Below are 16,197 nucleotides of genomic sequence, written 5' to 3'. Positions count from 1 at the left end.
CATAGTCTATTGCAACAAGAATATATCTAGAACCTTTCCTCTTTGCCCGTGGTTTTATTGAGCCTACAAAATCCATTCCCCACTTATGAAATGGTTCTAATGGAAATACTGGATGATCCTGCATCCTATCCCCTTGTGTAGGCTGCCCCATCTTCTGACATTGAACACATTCCTTAGAAAAACTATGTGCATCCTTCAATAACAAAGGCCACCAAAGTCCAGCTTGTAAAAATTTTTGACCTGTAATTTCCCCTGAGAAATGTCCTCCATCCGATCCTCAATTTGCCTCCTACAACACTGCTTTCTGCTCTTCATCCGGAACACATCGTCGTATAATTTGATCTGCTCCTCTTCTATATGATGCTCCAACTATAATTAGAAATGGTCTGCTCCTCAATGAAAACTTCTTTCTCTGATCCGGAGACATTGTCGAAGGTAAAACTCCATCTGTCAGAAACTGAACCATCTGATCATACCAATTGTCAAAAAACTGTCCTTCCACTCGGAACTAATCCGCATCAGGCAATTTATCCGATACTCCTGGTAATTCCTCCTTATGTTCCAATCTGATGAGGTAATCTGCCACTGCATGCTGAGTTCCTGGAGTATGAACAACTATGTAATCAAATTCTTGCAACATGAGCATCCACCTTGCTAATCTGCCTTCCAATTTTGGCTTCTTTACCAGAAATATAAAGCCTGATGATCCACATGAAAAACCACTTTGTTCCCTAACAGATAATGTCGAAAATTTTCCAAAGAAAAAATCATTCCCAAAGCTTCCCTTTCTGTAACTGTGTAATTCTTCTCCGGTGCTCTCAACATTCTACTAGCATAATAAACCGGCCTAAACCATCCCTTAATCTTCTCCTGCATTAAAATAGCTCCTACTGCCATATCGAAAGCATCAACATACACATGAAACGGAAATTCCCAATTTGGTGGTTGAAGTATAGGTGAAACTACCAACATCTTTTTGATAATCTGAAAAGCCTTCTCTTGAGCTTCTCCCCAGACAAATTCCACTTCCTTCTTAGTCAAATGACTAAGTGGTGCACTCACATCTGCCAAATATCATAAATACCTACCATGCCATTTGATCTGTCCAACAAACCGCATCATTGCCTTCAAATTTTCCGGAGCTACCATGGCATTGATCTTGTCCCCATCAATCGACATCCCTTCTTGAGAGATATGTTAGGAAATAAGATGTAGCTAAATAGATAATTGAGTAGATTACTTAATGGAGAGAGAGAGATTTATATACACGAGATTATAGAGTAGAGAGAGAGAGAGAGTACACACGATATACATGGTTCACCCAATGTGGGCTATGTCCACGGGAAAGCAGCCACTCAATGGCTTTAGTACTTCAAAACCTGAAGTAGTTTACAAAGGGATTATACCCTTAATGGGCTCCCGCCTTGCTTCACTCTCACCACCTCACACTCACCTTGTTGCATCAACTTCACACTATGAAATGTGTGTAAAAATGGCCTCCTTTTATAGGCCAAAAGGGATGTCCTCTCTTATGAGAGACAGCCATGTGTAGCTGCCCTTGTGCGAATAAGTCCAAATCGGACCCTCCAATCCGCCCATGTGTGGCCGCCCTTGAGAAGACAAGTCCGCTTTTGAATTCGGCCACCGGCCATTGAATTCGACCACCGGCCACCGGCCATTGACTACCGGCCATAATATTCCGGTGAAAAAGAATATTCCGGTGAAAAAAAAGTCTCTGGGGCCTCCGCCCCCGAGGCCTTTAAAGTTGCCCCTGATTCTTGTCTGTGAAAATTTTGGTATTTTCCTTCACGCACGATGGCTTCTCCTCATAATGGGGGCCTTACAAATGTGCGCTTTTACCACAGAAAATTACAAGGGTAAATCAGGCTCCATACTTAACAATCTCCCACTTGGAGACTGATCTCCAAACCAAACCTGTGACTGCTTTCCATTCTGGCTTCTTATCCTTGAATGCCGATTGAAGAGAGCAAAAGCTCAACTTCTCCTTGTTGACCACCTTTGTAAACATGTCTGCAAGATTTTCACTTGTATGCACCTTTCCTAGCTTTAGTTGTCCCTCTTCCAAAAGAGTGCGTATGAAGTGATATCTCACCTCAATGTGCTTTGTCCTTGAATAAAAGGCTGAGTTCTTCGCAAGATGGATAGCGCTTTGGCTATCACTGTACAAGACACAATTGTCTTGTTTGAATCCAAGCTCTTCTAAGAATCTGTGAAGCCACATAATTTCTTTGCTTGCCTCCGTCATTGCTACATACTCTGCTTCCGTGGTAGAAAGTGAAACCACTTTCTGCAGCTTTGAAGCCCAGCTTACTGCTGTGCCTCCAACTGTGAACACATAGCCAGTAGTGCTCCTTCGAGTATCTTTGTCACCTGCCATATCTGCATCAGCATACCCTTCTAGAAAAATATCAGTTCCTCCAAAATACAAAGCATTTGTTGTTGTCCCTTTTAGATACCTAAGTATCCACTTCACAGCTTGCCAATGCTCTTTACCTGGGTTGTCCATGAACCTACTCACAACTACCACTGCATGTGCAATGTCTGGCCTTGTCCAGACCATAGCATACATTAAAGAACCTACCGCTGCAGCATATGGAACTTTAGACATATAGGCTATCTCCTCTTGCGTCTTTGGACACATATCCTTCATTAGTTTAAAATGACCAGCCAAAGGTGTAGAAACTGGTTTTGCATTTTGCATTGCAAACCTTTCTAGTACCTTCTTGATGTAATCTTCTTGAGATAGCTTTATTGTCTTCTTCGTCCCTTGATATTTTCATACCAAGTATCCTCTTTGCAGCACCTAAATCTTTCATTGAAAAAGATTTAGACAACTCCTCTTTTAGGTCTTTGATGTCCTGCATGTTAGCACTTGCAATCAACATGTCATCAACATACAACATTAGGATGATGAATTTCCCATCTCCCAAATTCTTCGCATAGACGCAGTGATCCGAGTTGCATCTTGTGAATCCATGATCCAATATCCATCGATCAAACTTAAAGTACCATTGTCTTGATGCTTGCTTTAAACCATACAAGCTCTTCTTTAATATGCAAACCATTTTCTCCTTACCTTTTACTTCATACCCCTTTGGTTGAAGCATGTAGATTTCCTCCTCTAAGTCACCGTGAGGGAATGCCGTATTTACATCCATTTGCTCGAGATTTAGATCATGAGCACCCACAAGGCTTAAGACAAGCTTAATTGAGTTCATTTTTACAACAGGAGAAAATATTTCATTGAAGTCAATACCTTTCTTTTGAGAAAAACCTTTTACCACAAGCCTAGACTTGTACCTTTTCTTCCCACCTTCTTCTTCCTTTAGCTTGTACACCCATTTGTTTTGAAGTGCCCGCTTACCTTTAGGCAACTCAACCAACTCACATGTTTGGTTGCGATGTAGTGAGTCCATCTCCACTTGCGTGCTCTTCGTCCATTCTTCTTTGGATTCATGTTGCATAGCTTCTTCATATGATTCCGGCTCTCCAGAATCTGAGATCAAGAGATGGTTGAAGGAAGGAACAAAACTTTTTGGAGGTCTACTTGCTCTTGTAGATCTTCGGGGAATAGGTTGAGGCTCCTCATTTGGTTGACGTTGATGCACATTGTCACCATTTGCAGTCCTTGAGTCTTCACCGTCCTCAAGCTCCATGTACTCATCACCTGTTTCTTTTGTTTGTTTTCTTTCCAAGTAATCTTTGTACATATTTTGTTCGTTAAAAATTACATCCCTACTCCTTAAGATTTTACCATCTTCAGGATTCCATAGGCGATACCCAAAGTCTCCTTCTCCATAGCCAATGAAGAAACACTTTTTGGACTTTGCATCTAACTTTGATCTTAGGCTTCTATCTATGTGCATGAAAGCCTCACACCCAAACACTTTGAGAAATGCATAATTCACCGGTTTACCTGTCCATGCCTCTTCTGGAACTCCCCCATCCAATGCCGTTGAGGGTGACCGATTGATTAAGTACACAGACGTACTTACAGCTTCCGCCCAAAGCTTAAGCGGTAGGCCTGCATGTAGCCGCATGCTTCTTGCTCGTTCCATGATTGTCCTGTTCATCCTTTCCGAAATCCCATTTTGTTGAGGTGTCCTTGGGGTTGTCCTTTGCCTCCGAATGCCATTGCTAGCACAAAAGCTTTCAAAAGCTTGGCTGCAATATTCGCCTCCATTGTCGGATCTGAGGCATTTAACCTTGGTACCTGTTTTATTCTCCACAAAGGCTTTCCACCTTTGAAATATGGAAAATACATCGGATTTATTCTTCATGACATAAACCCATGTTTTCCTAGTCGCATCGTCTATGAATGTTACATAGTACAATGAGCCACCAAGTGATGGTGTACTTGCAGGACCCCAAACATTAGAATAAACCAACTCAAGTTTTTTATTTTTTCTTTCATTTCCTGATTTTTAAAATTTTACCCTCTTTTGTTTACCATAAACACAATCTTCACAGAACTCTAAGTCCACTTCTTTCAAACCTGGTAGAAGCTTCTTTGTTTGAAGGATTTGCATTCCTTTGGCACTCATATGCCCAAGTCGGTAGTGCCACACCGCACTGTCAACTTCTGTAGTTGTTGCATAAGCTGAAGGTTGCGTGCTAACAGTACACAAGTAAAGTGTACCGACTTTTTCACCCTTGGCAACCACCAAAGATCCCTTTGAGATCTTCCACCGTTTGTTTCCGAATGCAATGTTGTGACCTTCATCGTCCAATTGTCCTGTAGAGAACAAATTTTTGCGAAGAGAAGGAACATGCCTAACATCTTTAAGCTTCCATTCATTTTCGTTAGCAGTTTTGACAGAAACTGTACCTTTGCCGACAATCTCACAAGCTTCATCATCTCCCAAGTATACATACCCAAAATCACCTTTGGTGTAGTGTTGGAAATGTTTCTTGTGTGGTGTCGCATGGAATGAAGCCCCGGAATCTACTATCCAGGAATTAGACACATTGTCTAATGAGAGAATTAGAGCATCTTGCTCTACTTTATCTGCCACATTGGCCTCCGATGTTGTCTTGTTGTCTTGAGACTGTCTCCTTCTTCTTCTTGGACCAACAATGCTTCTTGACGTGGCCCTTCTTGCCGCAGTTCCAACATTCAAGAACTAACTTTGTGCGTGACTTGCTCCGCCTTGAGCGATCACGACCCTTTTAGTTTTTGAACCTCTCCTTAAGCCTTCCTCTTGTTTCCACTGATAGTGCAGCACTTGATGATTCTCCTGTGCTTCTCCTTCGCATTTCCTCACTTAACAGAACACCCACAACATCATCAAACTTAAGAGTATTTGTGCCAGAGATAGAATTACTTACAGCCATCACAAGGCTGTCCCAACTATCCGGTAGAGATGATAGTATAAGGAGAGCTCGCACTTCGTCATCATCGAAATTTATTTTCACTGATCGAAGTTGACTTATGTTTGTGTTAAAGTCATTTAGGTGTTCTGCAACTGAACCATTCTCTGCCATCTTTAGATTGAACAAGCGCTTCATAAGAAATACCTTATTGGATGCCGATGGTTTCTCGTAGAAGTCGTCAAGTGACTTCATCAAGTCCTCCGTGGTCTTCATCTCTGAAACATTGAAGGCCACCGTTGACGCCAAGCTTAACCGGATTGTTCCCAGTGCCTTTCGATCAAGGACAATCCATGCTTCATCTGCCATTGTTGCGGGCTTCTTCGAAAGACCGCCTAGTGGCAAATAGAGGTTCTTCTGGTAGAGATAGTCTTCAATCTGCATCTTCCAATGTTGGTAGTTTTTGCCGTTGAACTTCTCAATCTTGAGCTTCCCTTCCTCCGCCATAACTCCCACTCAATTCAAGGAATCCTTTCCTTGATATAATTTAGCTACGAGAAAACCTTGCTCTGATACCAGTTGTTAGGAAATAAGACGTAGCTAAATAGATAATTGAGTAGATTACTTAATGAAGAGAGACAGATTTATATACACGATATTATAGAGTGGAGAGAGAGAGAGAGAGAGAGAGTACACACGATATACGTGGTTCACCCAATGTGGGCTATGTCCACGGGAAAGCAGCCACTCAATGGCTTTAGTACTTCAAAACAAGAAGTAGTTTACAAAGGGATTATACCCTTAATGGAGCTCCCGTCTTGCTTCACTCTCACCACCTCACACTCACCTTGTTGCATCAACTTCACACTATGAAATTTGTGTAGAAATGGCCTTCTTTTATAGGCCAAAAGGGCTACCCTCTCTTATGAGAGACAGCCATGTGTAGCCGCCCTTGTGCGAATAAGTCCAAATCGGACCCTCCAATCCGCCCATGTGTGGCCGCCCTTGAGAAGACAAGTCCGCTTTTGAATTCAGCCACCGGCCATTGAATTCGGCTACCGGCCATCGGCGATTGACTTTCGACCACCGGCCACCGGCCATTGACTACCGGCCATAATATTCCGGCGAAAAAAGAGTCTCGGGGGCCTCCGCCCCCGAGGCCTTTAAAGTTTCCCCTGATTCTTGTCCGTGAAAATTTTGGTTTCCTGTGAGTGATTTTCCTTCACGCACGATGGCTTCTCCTCATAATGGGGGCCTTACAAATGTGCGCTTTTACTACAGAAAATTACAAGGGTAAATCAGGCTCCATACTTAACAAGATAATATGTCCTAACAATTTTCCCTTCTGTACTTCTATTGCACACTTTTGTGGATTAAGTGACATCCGAAACATCCTACATCTTTCAAAACACTTCCTCAAATATTCCAGATGCCTGACTTTTTCCCCAAAAACTGAAAAATCATCCATAAAAATCCTCATAAAATCTGTCAAATGTGGCTCAAAGGTTTTAAAAGCTGCCTTCGAAAACGATGGTGGTCCATTCTTCAATCCAAAGCTCATCACTGTATATGCAAAAGCTCCCCATTCTATGATAAAAGCAGTTTTTCCAATATCCTCCTCAGCCATTGGTATTTGATTGTACCTTGAAAAGCCGTCAAGAAAAGTGTACATCTCATGTTCCACTACATCATCCAGAACTAAATCAATAAAAGGCAATGGAAATGGATCTGCAATTGTTGCTGCATTCAATTTTCTGTAATCCACACAAACCCTTAACTTCCCCGACTTCTTGGGTACCACTACAATTGGTGACAACCATTCCGCCTGATCCACTCGCACTATAAACCCTGCATTCAACAATTTATCCAATTCTTCTTTCACCTTCTAGGCATAATTTGGATTCATCCTGTATCTTTGTTGAATCACTGGAACAACATCCGTTTTCAAATTTATATGATGCTTATACACTTGAGGATCCATGCCTTTCAAATCAGAATAATCCCATGCAAAGACATCAATATACTCCAACAGTAATTCCTTCAAGTCCTCCTTGAAGCCTTCCTCCAAATGAACACTAACTCTTACCATCTTTGGATGATCCTCCGTTCCCAAATTAAGATAATGTAAATCATCCTCCTTTACTCGAGAAACTTTCTTTATCATCTTATCATACAGAGCTTCCGCTCTCTGAATTGCCGCCTTTGGCTCCAATTCTGAATCCTCCATCACAGTTTCCTCTCGGATTTTCTTCTCTTCTAAATTTTCTTGTTCCACACCATATGTATTCCCCTGCAACTGATCAATTCCCAAACTGTTCTCTTTTTCTACATATTTGTCAATGATCTGCTCCACATCTACCTCAAATACGAGAACAATTTGTTGGATTTGATGCTAGGAAATATGCTTCTTCATCATCCTACAATTCTTCATACATGTTAATTGCTTGTGCCAACATTGGCTTCGTCTCTTCTGACAATTCCTTCTTGGGCCCCATTGGTAATGTAACTTCTCTCCTTCCTTTCGTAACCGTCACTTCATTCTTTCCCCAATCTTGTTTCATCTTAGCCGTGCGAAACCATGGCCTCCCCAACAACATAGAATATGTACTTTTTGAATCCTTCATCCTGATAACTTGTGCGCGTATGTCGACGTGTCAATGCAAGGAACTTGCTGATACACCGCGTGCGAGCCACAAATGGCTCCAGCACACAACAAGCCTAAACTAGTAAGCTCAAAGATGACGATGGTGTGTCACTCACCGCTCTACGCTTGCTTCGTGGAGGATTCCTCGCCCCGAAGAAGAGGGAGATGCCGCTATGCCGCGCTCAACCGCCTCGCCACCATCGTGCCGCCGCAATGCTCGATCGCACTCTCTCTCTCTCTCTCTCTCTCTCTCTCTCTCACGCATACACACACACACACAAGGAGATGAAGAAGAAAAAGATGGAGATGGAGTAAGAGCACTCTTCAATTGCACAAATGAGAGAATGAGTGAATTTTAGGTTTAGTTGACTTTTATATGAGCTTACCCCATTCACAGTTGGGCGCCCATGCTTAGCCAACCAGTTCCTTTAATGTTCCAGTTAGAGTGCGCCTCTCATTGGCGATCACTCTTACCCTTTTCCTATTGGACCGACAAGCCCGATACCTGACTCTACCAAGTAAATAATACAACATCCGTTGTAGGTGATAGGGTGTCCGTGAGCCGTGAGGGTTAACATGCCCCCCTTCCTGATGTAGATTCCGTCCTCGGAAGCTATTGAGTTGCAGTGCGTTCGTCGAGGTGGAAGAGAATTTGAGATGAATGTCCTTAGCCTTCTTCAGTCACTACAAAATCAAACAACATTGGCACAGTAATTGCATTCTCATATAGAATTAAAAAGCATATGCAGTTGTAGGCAGACAATTTGATTGGTAACAGAATTTTAAACCTTTTGTCAGCAATAAACATTAAATTGCAATATAATCAGACACATAAACAACTGTAAAGGTAAAAAATTAAACAAGTCTGGGGTTGCTAATTTAACGGTCGAAAGGCACTAAAGATTGACTATTAATACCATGGATAAGCTTCTTAATTTTCTCTGGTCAATTAAGTTGTTTAATCGTGAGAGCCAAGTATTTCATGTTCGAGGGCTGACTAGAGGCTATCCCTAGAAGACCTTGTAGTTAAGATATGATAAAAGGAATTTCTCATGACATCATCGCTTGACTGATTACCTTTCTTTGACCCCCCAAAGTCTTTTCACAGTGATTCAATTTTGATGTGTGTGCTTATTTTGTATGCCTTCGGTTTTTTGCTTTTCAAGGAAAAGCACCCACACTGGGAACCTCTAGGGCTCTAGTACCATAGGCGATACATGTGAGTGAAGTACCAAATCAAGATGAGATTTCTCTTCTAGTTTAAGATTTTACATTGTGGTACTTTGATTTTTTGTTTCTTCGTTTTCAGCATTTTAATTTTGTAACTTTGGGGGGTCATATGACACTGTTACACCTCCCAAGGCTCATCACACTAGTAAACTCCCTTTATAATACTTAAGCTAAAGGTCAATAGGGACTAAGCCCTAGTAGATTTCATACAATGCTGCCTAAATTGGATTAAGAACCTAAGTAACCATTGATTATTAGGAAGGCATTCCCCATGGTATTAAGAGAAGATCTCTAACACCTAGCTTGGTCAAACGAGGTTAGTCGGACTGCTTGATTTTTAAGCCTAGACAAGTGATTATGACAAAAATTTACATTGAATTTAATGTTTGATACTAAACAAAGGCATTGAATATTATGCTACCAATCACAATCAAAGCAGACAAACATGGATGCAAAAAAATAAGGGGCAATGTTAACGGGCAAGAAACACCTGTTTGTGTTGATGGTCGCGCTGGATTTGAAGTGTAAACGAGAGAAATATTCCATGAAGGTCTAAATCCTAACAACAACAACACGTTCCTATACACATGAGGAAACACAAAGAATACCTCTAGGAGGCTTTTGTTTTTCAGTACTAGCCATGGTCGCTAAAGAAGCGTTAGGGACCCACTTGTATGTTTTCTTTGTTATATTAGTATGAGTCTTGTCAGAAGCTATATGCATTGCTTCTAGAATATTTTAAGGTACGAGTGGTGGCATTTCATCGCCCTCAGATGTTACCCAGGTTGTTCCCTTGTTTCCCCAAGTGTCTATAGTTTCTGTTAGGTGGACCCAATCCACATTATCCGACTCAGTCATCCCAGGTAGTACATCCATATAAGGAGAATCTTCGCCAACATCAGTGTCCGCTTTACACGTGTAACAATACTGCAATGGGGCCGAGTGAACTGTGGTGTCAGACATATGATCAATTATAAACTTCTTTCCTAGAGGATGTGCTCGACCGGTTACAAGATCCACTCGAATGAAAAAATCTTAGAACTGCAAGTAGACATGGTTTTTAGATCAGTCATGCACCATTTTTTCTTCCCTTATGAAAGGACGTCCTAAGATCATCTCTGATGCCATAGTGTGCTTGGAGAAATCCATAACAATGAAGGTAACTCTTATTTTATGTCCAAAGACCTTGATCTTGAGATCTTCTAGCATCCCAATAGGTTTAACAATAGACCCATTGGCCATCTTCACTACTATGGTTGTGGTCGCAAGGTGAGGTCTTCCCATAGTTTCCCAGCAATTTTTAGTCATAATGCTAACCCCAGTGCCACCATCAAGGATTCCCTTCATAGTTAATCCCTTAGTAGTGATTGGTATAGTTACATTGGATTCATCACACTCAAAGTATTGTCCCAACTTGTTAACATGTATTTCTATAACAAGGTTCTCATCTAGGTTGGGTTGTGGATCTAGGTGCTCCTCCTCTATTGGAATCTCTCCACCTCCATCCATCTGTGTAAATTGTGGTAGCCCAAACTTTAGTTTCCATTGAGGAAGGCTCGAAGAGCTGAGACTAGCTTAGGATCTTTATATAGTTTGGACATGATGGTGGTTATAACTTTTGAAGACATGAAATCCATCAATTTGGCAATGTTTAACGACACCTTTTGGCCTTGAGTCCCTTGACGTGGGGAAGATGGGATATCCATTTCTTCGATAGGATCAAGTAGTCCCTCTGTAAACATTCTTTCCATCAAGAAGTGAGTACGCCCACTTTCCCATGACTTTAAGTCACTTTCTTCTTGGATGACACTAGGTAGGTCTTGGTGAGGTTGTTGTTGCATAGGGAACACAATGTCGGTAATCTGGATCTTCCTAGGTGCTGGTTCTAGACCCCTTTGGGTATCTTCTACCAAATTCCTTAATTGTTTGACTCGCTCAATCTCCTCTGTAGGGTTTGGATAAGTTCCTATCTTCTTCTTGGATCCTGGCCATTGTGGCTCATGAAGATCTTCCTTGTTGGTTTCTATCTTAGTGGTCATTTTGGTCTCCATGGTTTCTCTTGAATCAGAATCCTCTTCAGCGTCATTGATATATACGGGGTCATCACCAGTCCCTATGTTGGTCTTTGAACTGGGGTCTGACTTCGCTGCTTTTTGCAATCTCTTTCTTCGTGTTTTCTTCTTTTTTTGAGATTGGGCAATTGATGCCATGTCTCTTTCCTCAAGAATATAGTTTTTTTTTGGGGCATCGATCGTGTGAGTACATTTACTGATATCACAAGTGTACTTTGTGATGGCTCCTCGGTAACTTCAATCAAGTGTAATGGCGTGATCTTCGGTGCATTTGGATTTATTTGGACATTGGGCAATCAAATGATCTATGCCACATCGATTACACATGAGTATCGGCATTGTAGACGTGATCGCTTGATTAGTTTGCATTAGTGTGGTGTTCTTTTGTAGCCTAATAGGACACTCGGCTACACGATGTGGACCTCCACAATCATAGCATTGAAGAGGTGGTCTCTTAGCAGTGTATTGATATTTTGGTCCTTAGCAGCTACTTGATATATAGGTTTGACTTGTCCCCAATAGTCCTCCATGTAGTATTGTGGACTTTCTTCAAGCACATCCATCCCATAGGCAATATTAGGATCTATATCCTCCTCACAGCCTTCCAAACAAGTAATAGATGACTCACAACCCACTTGATTTACTGAAGTGATTCTCGGATGTGGTGGTTGTGGTCCTAGGACTGGAGGTGGTAAGGGTGTTGTTTGAACAACATTTTGGGCCCTAGGGACCATGTGTTGTGTTGTTTGTTCAAGAGGTGGGGCCGGCATCAATGCAGGCACTCGAGGTGTGTCTATCCATGCTAAGGTAGCTTGATGACCATGCAATCCTTAGCTTGATGACCATACCTTCCACATGTATTGCAATTCCCATTGAATTTTACTCTAAAAGTAGGGCATTCACTGGTACTATGCGGTCCATAGCATACTGAGCACCATTGTTGCTCCCTTCTTCGATACATATGATTGTTCTACGGAGTACGATTGTCTCTAAGACTCTATTGAATAGCCTTGGTGAGATCTGCTAAAGTCATCTCAGATATCTTTGGCTCCTTAGCAATAGGCTTTAGGGTCATTGGCTGATGCCCCGATGCTTGTGAGCTAATAGATTTAGACTCAACAGACACTCTTTCTCCTTGAATCATTAAATTATCCTCCAATTGGATCGCATTGGTGGTGACTGCTTCCCAAGTGGTGATACCTCTAGTGACTAAGCCACTGTAGATATCCTCATGTCGTAATCCCCTAATGAATCTATCAAGAAATTGGTTATTGTTGAAGCGCTCATTTGGATTACATCGAGAATTCAAATGCTTCAAGCGACTAATAAAGTCTCTCACTGACTCTCCTTCCTCTCGTTGGGCTTTCTGGAGCTGAGAGGCTACACCCCAAAGTACTCCCTCTCGTATGTATTCTTTTAAGAACAGTCTCCTAAGAGTAAGGTAAATCGTTTTTTCTTCCACACTTAGGGTTCTATACCAATCCCCAGCCTTTCCACTTAAGGTTAGGCTTAAAGCATTGCTCTTATGTAGGTCATTGCACTACAACAAAATAAGGTGTCATCGATGCTGATATCGACGCGGCGCTTCGCTATACGCGTCGCTATCCGTGTCACTGTGAAACCAGTCGCTATTTAAGACGCGTATAGCGACGCAGATTGCCACGCACATCGCGACGACCATAACAGAAATTTTTTTTCTTGGGCAGAGGGCAGGTTGCCTGGCCTGTGCCCAGTTAAAAGATGGACACAGCCACAGCTAGACTTCCTGCCCTCTGTCCAAGAAAGCGAGCAGCACCAAAATATCAACCATGCTCCCGCGCATAGAAATTTTTGTAGAGTTCCCTTTGTTTTTACATAAACTTTTCAAAAAAAACCATATCATGTATACGCATCCTACATGCTATCCATGTAGGATCTCACATGAGATTTAAGGCCAATGAAAGACAACCGTACCAACTGAAAAGAATAACCATAACTTAAAAGCATAACCATAACGAACCATAACCATAACTTAAAACCATAACTGGCTATAACCACTTTGATCAAAACCATAATGCTATCTAGATAACCATAACCATAAACAAAATTAACAATAACCATAAGCATAACCAGAAAGAGAAACAATAAATGTCTATACAATGACAATGACAATAATCATAACCATAAGGGAAACAATAACTGACTGAACACTAACTGTTTGTACAAAAAAGAGACACAGAAGGGTGTCTGTGTCTCACAAAGCATATATATGAAATATGGTCCACTAATGACTAGGCGTCGCAACCTGCACATAGGAACACTCACAAAATTAGTATTGATATTACTTCACATATACTGACTTAATTAAATCAACTTACACATATTAACGTCTCACCTCAAGCGATCAACGAGACTGTAAGGCCTCCCAGTCTACAGGCTCTCCTAAAGCTTCAAGATCATTCAATACTTCATAGATACCTCTGCGATATCCATCTGACTCCTCCTCGCGTGTCGGAGCTCGATGCATCGCAAGATTCTACGTTTATACAAAAATCAAAGTAATAAGAATACATGATTCATCATGTTTTAAAGAACGCCATAGTTAAGATTGTATTAGAAAATCACAAACTCATAGCGAAAGGTGTCAAAGACTCCGCTGCCAAGATGAGATGTCCCCCTAGTCATCTGTCGTATCTGCACGGCCTCATGCTGCTGTCTGAACCGCGTGGCCGCTATCCGCTCATCCTCCCTGATCTGCAGCCACGTCTCATGTGGGATTCCCGAAGGTTTCGGCAAGCCGGTCCTGAAAACCTTCCGAGCTGCATCTCGTCGATGTTTCAAGGTGTCCCGTGCAACACCCTTGATCCATCGCACCGAAACAAAGGAAGAACCCAGAGCAGGCTGGTACTCTCTCAGGATGGTCTCCACTATGTAAGTGACTTTTTCCTTTTCTTGCTAATCCCAAGACGTCAGAATGCTAGTCGAAAACTACAGCTCCACGAGCTGGCGAATCCGCTGTCACATCTCAGTCCCGACTCTATCCATGTCAACATAACCATCTCCCCGTACAGTATAGAGCTTGGAGGCACTAGGATCGTGTGCCCCCCAAGGTGTCCAAGGTGTGCCAAGAGGTGTGTCGAGAGGTGTGCCTGGGTAGGACGGGGGTCGTGAGCGAGGAGGGGTCGAATCATCTGTGGACCCTCCTCCACAACAACCACCACCTCCACCTGACGATCGTCGAGATCGGCGAGTGCGCCTGTGCTGCGGAGATGAGGACGTACCCGCCTCTGCCCCACCCCTAGGTGTCAAAGCGGCCGTGATGGGAGAAGAAGGTGTCGTACCCATAGGCGTCCTAAACCCCGTAGGCGTCCCCCCCCTAGGCGTCGGACCCTTGAGTGTGAATCCCAGAGGCGTAGTACCCGTGCCTCTGGCTACCTAGTACTGAGAATCCTCTACCATCTGAGCAGGCGTCATCCATGTAACGAAGCCCATGAATGCATATGCACTCATGGAAGCGGGATCTGGAATCTCGTCTGCCATACTAAATTCATGCACAAAGAAAGTAAAATAAAGCGTCAGAACACAGTTGTTTAAATTAAATTTAAGCTTAACTTTAAATCAAAGTCTTCACACAAACACGTACAGGCCTAGGCCTCGACGAGTGAGGCATCATCGATAAGATCTTGCACCGTGTCATCGTCTATCTCTAATTGCAAACATAACTCTGCCCCAACTCGTTCTGGCAGATTGTCTTCATCCATTGCATCTTCATCTACAAGTGTCAATTCTAGCTCGTCTGCGTCATCCCTCGTATATCTGTCAGCTTCCTCTGCCATACCTTCGTCCATCTCATCTAATGTCACAGTAGTATGGACATCATCTGACTGACTTTCCTCAAGGAGATTTTGCCCTTCAAATACTTGTTTATTTCTTGGAGCAACCTGAACCACAAACCACCATTGTCGCTCTCAAGGGTCCGGTACAAAGACCACTTGCTCGCAATGTTCAGGGAGAGTAAATGTGTCGCTTGCATCTGTCCAAATCTTTGTAGAATCTATTTGCACAAGTTTGTTTCCATCTCTGCGTACCGTTGCATTGCGACCAGAAGTAATCACCTTGAACCACTTCACATCCAACAAAAACATCTCAAACCGCCTGAAGCTTACTTTCAGAATATCTGACACCAGACCACAGTAATCCAGGTTACTAGTGCTCTCATTCGTGTCTCTAGCACTGGCCCTGCTCTTTTGCATGAAACTAACCATTACCCCACTGTCAAACGTGTTTCTTCTGCTGTCAATTTGTTGTGTTCTAAAATGCTTTCCATGCAACCACAGTGCCATGTATGTATGATACTTCCAGTCACATCCAATAGCCAGCTCTTCCTCTTCTAGAGATATGGGTTCTCCGATCTGTCGAGCTGCTCTCACTGTCTTGTCCAACCATGCCATTGTAGGGAATTCAGGTAGAGGAGCGAGATAGTCTGGCAAGGGTAAGCCTCTAGTCGTTCTACTTCGCCTGAAATCCTGTCGCTCTAGATTGCGTCTCTCTGCCTCTTCTTCGTACATTTCAATCCATTTTTGCATCGGTGTTGAATTTAGTATACATAACTTCATGATCTTTTCTCGCATGGCCAGGTTCATTTTCTTCGGCACCCCTTGCCCTTGCGGCTCCTCTCCCACCAGTCTTGCATCCTCATCATCGCTCCACAGTCGAGGCATTTCTGGGTCAGAAACGGATAGAAATTCGGTCGTCAATACAAGATACTCTTGCACCAGCCATCCTTCTGCCATGCTCCCCTCTGGACGCTCTTTTTGGCGAACAAAACCCTTAAGTGTTTTCATGAACCGCTCTAGAAAGAACATCCAACGGCTGTGGACTGTACCTGCCACTGCAACCTCATCTACTACATGGACGAGCAAGTGCATTTGGATAGTTAGG

General features: G+C 42.7%; 1 pseudogene; it reads right to left on the bottom strand.

Annotated features, from left to right (window-relative positions):
* Positions 1-7,216: 7,216 nt before the first annotated feature.
* LOC147424190 (uncharacterized) lies at positions 7,217-15,899 on the bottom strand (annotated as a pseudogene).
* Positions 15,900-16,197: the final 298 nt, after the last annotated feature.

The sequence above is a fragment of the Adiantum capillus-veneris genome, chromosome 26, assembly GCF_014529385.1.
Source record: "Adiantum capillus-veneris isolate H3 chromosome 26, ASM1452938v2, whole genome shotgun sequence".
NCBI classification, from domain to species: domain Eukaryota; kingdom Viridiplantae; phylum Streptophyta; class Polypodiopsida; order Polypodiales; family Pteridaceae; genus Adiantum; species Adiantum capillus-veneris.
The sequence above is the reverse complement of the archived record's forward strand: the minus strand, read 5'-3'. Positions and strand labels throughout refer to the sequence as shown.